This window comes from Malania oleifera, chromosome 13, assembly GCF_029873635.1.
Source record: "Malania oleifera isolate guangnan ecotype guangnan chromosome 13, ASM2987363v1, whole genome shotgun sequence".
In the NCBI taxonomy this organism is placed as follows: domain Eukaryota; kingdom Viridiplantae; phylum Streptophyta; class Magnoliopsida; order Santalales; family Ximeniaceae; genus Malania; species Malania oleifera.
The window spans coordinates 7,418,716-7,424,715 of record NC_080429.1 but is presented as its reverse complement, the minus strand read 5'-3'; positions in this window follow the sequence as shown (position 1 = coordinate 7,424,715).

Here is a 6,000-nt window from a genome sequence, read left to right as displayed (position 1 = left end):
TATTTTGTACGCCGCCGAACCAATCCTCTCTAGAATCTCGAATGACCCAATGTATCTAGGGCTCAACTTGCCCTTCTTTCCATACCTCATCACCCCCTTCATCAGAGCAATCCTCAAGAATATCATATCACCTACTTCGAAATTCTAGTTCCTGTCGGCGAGTATCCACTTAACACTTTTGCCAACTCTGGGCTGCCTTGATCCTTTCCCTGATAAGTTCGACCTTTGCAGAGGCCTGTTGAACAAGTTCTGGACCCAAAATCTGCCGCTTGCCTACTTCATCCCAGTACAACGGGGATCAGCACCGACGACCATACTATATGGTGCCATTCCAATGTTGGCCTGGTGACTGTTATTGTATGCAAACTCAACTAATGGCAGATATCAGATCCATCTACCCCCAAAATCTAACACACATGCCCGTAGCATATCCTTGAGAATCTAAATAGTTCATTCAGACTATCCATCCGTATGAGGGTAAAATGCAGTACTGAAAGTGAGTTGAGAACCCAATGCTCCCTGTAAACTCTTCCAAAAACAGGAAGTGAACCGCAAATCTCGATCTGAAATGATGGACACGGGCATGCCATATATTCTAACTATCTCCTGAACATAGAGTTCTGCCAACTTATCCATGGAATAACTGGTTCTACCTGGAATTAAATGGCCAGTCTTTGTCAATCTGTCAACCACTACCCATATGGCATTCTGCTCATGCAACGCTGAAGGCAATTCAGATACAAAGTCCATTGAGATACGCTCCCATTTGCACGTAGGGATGTCCAATGCTTGAAGTGGTCCCGCTGGTCTCTGGTGTTCTACCTTCACCTGCTGACATGTCAAGCATTAACCCACAAATTTAGCAATTTCCCTCTCCATGTTACTCCATCAGAATGTTTCACATAAGTCTTTATACATCTTCGTACTACTTGGGTGAATAGTATAGAGAGAGCGGTGAGCTTTCCCAATAATCGTCCTCTTTATCTCTGCGTCATCAGGCACACACAATCGAGGGTGAAATATGAGAACTCCATTCTCAGCAACATTAAAGTTTGTGTGCTGCTTTTCTGTATCTTCTCTACTATCTCCATCAACTGAGTTGTTCTGATTCTCTCCTATAAAGTTGATTAAACCATCAGACTAGAAATGAACACCTGATGATTCCCTTCTACCAATTCTACACCCAACCTCTCCAAGTCCATCACGATATGGTGAGAAGCCATAACTGCTGAGGCTAATGTTCCCCTAGATTTTCGTCTTAATGCATCGGCTACCACGTTCGCCTTTCTTAGGTGATAGCTAATGGTGCAGTTGTAATCCTTTATCAACTCGAGCCATCTACGCTGCCTCATATTCAACTCCTTCTAGGTGAAGAAATACTTGAGACTCTTATGGTCAGTAAAGATCTCGCACCTTACACCATAAAGGTAGTGTCGCCAAATCTTCAATGCAAACACAACTGCTGCCAGCTCCAGCTCGTGCGTAGGATAGTTCTTTTCGTACTCTTTCAACTGGCAAGACGCAAATGTAATGACTTTCCCCTGCTGCATTAGCACACAACCAAGTCCTTTCTACGATGCATCACTGTAAATTATAAATCCACCCTCACCTGATGGAAGGGTTAACATTGGGGGTAGTGACTAGACACTGCTTCAACTCCTAGAAGCTCTGCTCACATTCGTCGGTCCAGTCAAACTTCATATTCTTCCTCGTGAGTCATGTCAAAGACCCTGATAATCTGGAGAACCCCTCAACAAATCAGCGGTAGTATCCGGTAAGACCTAGAAAACTTCTGACTTCTTGCACATTCTTCGGCCTTGCCCAGTCAACTACAGCCTCCACTTTAGTCGGATCCACTAAAATCCCTTCCTTGGATGCCACATGACCTAGAAATGCAGTCTGCTTTAGCCAGAATTCACATTTCTTAAGTTTAGCAAATAATTTCTTTTCCCTAAGCACCTGAAGTACTAGTCTCAGATGCACTTCATGCTCCTCAGAGCTCTTTGAATAGACCAAAATATCATCTATGAACACAATGACAAATTGGTCTAAGTACTCGTGGAATATCCTGTTCATCAGATCCATAAAAACCGCTGGAGCATTCGTCAACCCGAATGGCATAACCAAGAACTCGCAGTGGTATAACGAGTTCGAAAAGCAGTTTTCGGTACATCATCTGATCTAACCTTCACCTGAGGATACCCAGATCGTAGTTCGATTTTAGAGAAAATCTGCGTACCCTGAAGCTGATCAAACAGGTCGTTAATTCGGGGTAATGGATACTTGTTCTTCACCGTTACCTTATTAATCTCTTAGTAGTCGATGCACATCCTCATCGACTCGTCCTTCTTCTTCACAAACAACACCGGTGCACCCCAAGGCGATACACTCAGTCTGATAAACCCCCTGTCTAGAAGCTCTTGTAGTTGCTCCTTTAACTCTTTTAATTCAGCTGGAGCCATTTTGTATGGGGCTTTGGAGATTGGTGCTATCCTTGGGATCAGATCAATTGCAAATTTCACCTCCCGATCAAGAGGCAACCCTAGTAAATCCTCTAAAAAAACCATCAGAGAACTCCCTTCTCACTGGGATATCTTCCGACTTGAGTTCCTCCTTCGGTGCTTCCTTCACCATTGCAAGGTTACCCTGGCATCCCTCCAAAAGTAACCTCTTCGCTTGAATAGCAGAAAGTATCTGTGGTACTGAACGTACACACGACCCAACAAATACAAACTCTTGCTCTCCATGAGGTCTGAATACCATCTCCTTCCTGCGACAGTCAATGCTTGCGTAGCTAGATGCTAGCCAATCCATGCCCAGAATAGTGTCAAAACCATGCATATCAAGGACTATCAAACTAACAGGCAACACTCTCCCTTGAATCTCAAGTGGATAATCCCTGATCACCTTACTACATACTAGCACTGACCCTATCGGTGTGCCCATTACTAACTCTATCTCTAACAATTGAGTCTCTAACCCACATAGTTTAACAAATCCTAGAGACACAAATGAGTGGGTTGCACCTGAATCAAATAATACAATGACACTATCTGACAATATGGAAATAGGATATAACCCGACTTAGAAATTTCACATTTAACATAACTAATGCAAATATGAAATAATGGAATTGATTTAATATACAGGTTCTAATTTAATAATTCATATTTCAATTTTATCACAAAACCATTAAGGTAAAAATCTCCATCCTAACATTAACTTTACACATATACCCACTCATCCTAACATTCCAACCTAAATTTTCTGAGTTCAAGTCCCTCAACCTAGAAACGAAACCATCGATGGATTTACCATGATTTTTTAAAACTCGCGACTGATTCAGAAAATCACAGAAGTCCGTCAATAGATTTTTGCCTCCAAGCTTCCAGACCAAAACCCATCTTAACCTATCCAATCCTATCCCTATCTTATTTCAACCTATACTCTGGTAATTATCGATCCTCAAAGTCTGCAGAACCTAACAAACCTAGGCTCTGATACCACCTGTAACGACCCCGACCCGCCATGTGGGCCCGGAGTGTTACTTTAGTGACGTCTACCGTATTCATCAAATATAAAATACACATACGCAACGAAAATAAAATATAAAATTCTTAAATTATATTACTAGAGTTCTAACTATCTTTATATACAAATATACCCATTTTCACATAATTACATCCCATAAAACTAAACAAAAATAAAATCTCTATCTACACACTACCTACATAAATTTACACCTTTAGCCCAGCTCCTCTAGCCCACTAGACCCGATCTCTAAGATTTCTTGAAAAGATAGTTTGTAAAGTAGGGGTGAGGCACAGCTCAGTAAGGGAAAGACTAAGTTAATGTCAGTGTGTAGCCAGCATGCATTTAGTGTACAGAAAATAACCAGTTCACTAAATAGATAAACATTTATGAAAACATTCTTATTTTACATTCACACACCCAATTAGCCAAAGATAGGGAAGATTACCCGCACATACAAGTAGCTTCCCTTTACTCTAGTACCATTACTGCTACCAGGGCACTCACCTTTCTCAGTAAGCCCTCGGAGTTATCTACCATATTCACATAAATTAACAGATATGCATATAAGACACTCCATGTGACAAACACGCCATTTACATCCCCATGACATGGGTTGTACGGCCTGAAGGCTGGACTAAGCCTGAGTGATCAGCCCAAACAAAGTCAAATACAACATCCTCTGCAAACACATCTGCAGGCATCCACAACAAAGCTGCAGGTCTGACGCCCTTACTTCAACCTCACACAGGCAGTCGGCTGGACCCCCTACACTTCTATCCAGACAGTGTGAGTGCACATAGTCTAACTAGTAACGGTACCATGCTCACAATACATTGGTCCCCAGGGTTCCTAAAGCATATCATGCAATTTAGATAATAGAAAAATATTAATTCATATATATTTCCTGTTATTTCAAACACCTGACCCCCGGCCACAAAATACAATCTGGCATATAGCCACCAATTAAAACTCGGTCCTCGACCGTCAAATAATAATCCTGACCCTTGGTCAATCAAATAACACTAGGTCATTGGTCGTTAGTTCAAACTCCTGCATTTCATAAACAGTTCCAGTATTTTCACAAGCATTTCCAATATTTCTCAAACTCATATAAACAAACAAACTTTCCACTGTTCATTTTATTCAAAAATACCATACCATATATCCTAAGTTTGTAAAAATCATTTTGAACGGTTGGTTTCCAAAATATCCTTTAAATTTCCAAATGAATAAATAAATAAATAAATAAGTATATTTATATAAACATAACAATTTAATTGATTCAAATTTCATAAAATTGCTAACTTAACTTAATCCTCTTACCTAATTCTTGAAAAAGTCCGATAACACCCCGACATACGCCCCAAGTGTTCAAAAACTCTTGAAACCCTGAAATTCAAAATTCACTATATTATTCGTCACAATTCTTAGAACATCTTTCTCTAAAATTCCCCTAAGTTCTGAATATCATAAATAGCCTAATAAAATCTTAAATTATTAAACTTATCTCCGATTTAGGATTGGTACCCCAAAACTCTAATTTGAAAACTCGCTTCGGCTAGATTGTAGAGAATCTCCCCACGAGTCTCCTGACAATTTCCGTTCGTTAATGAGGCTTATAGTTTAAGAGAAATTGAGATAAGTTTGAGATTTGACCTTACCCTAAGAGATATGCCTACGCCGCTCCCACGATAGATCCGCTCCAGTAGAAATTCCGGTGGCCACGAGTAGAACCCAACGGTATTTTTGGATTTTTGATCAGCCAAATAACGAAGACGAGATAAAGGAGAGTGAGAAAGAGGAGACGAGGAGTGAACGAAGTGGGAGAGGCGTTAGGTGGCGTGTTTGAGATTTCAATCTCAGACTGTGATCTCAATCTTGAGATCTCAGGGTGATCTCTATCACTTTATATATATTATATATATTACTATAATATTATATTATTAATATATTTATATTATTTAATTAATAATAATTAAATTATTAATTTTTTTAAATTTTAATTTTAATTTAAATAATTTAATTTTTTATTTTATTTTAGGATGACTAGGAGGTGGGAGGCGTTGTTAGCTGTGGCGGACCAGTGGTCCTTATGAGGGTTATGCGTTGGTTGCATGATTTATTAGAAAGAAAAAATAATAAAAAATAAACGCAAGACTACTACAGCCTTTCATGGCAATAAATGTTGTTGCTAAAAGATATGCGTTTTAATTTACATTAGCAAGAGCTTTTGTCTCATTCACCAACATCAAGAAATCTCATAACTGGATTTCTTTTTAAAAGGAATACCTGTGGTGCAGAGAGCTTTCATGGGATGTAAAGTTTTAGTGGCTACTTTCGTTATCACTAAAAGATATTTTCAACATTGCTTGTGATCTCCTAAAGGGACCTTATTCATTTATAAAAAGTTACACTGTAGTGCCTTTGGAGAATTTCACAATCTAAAGTTGCTGTAAGAGATGAAGT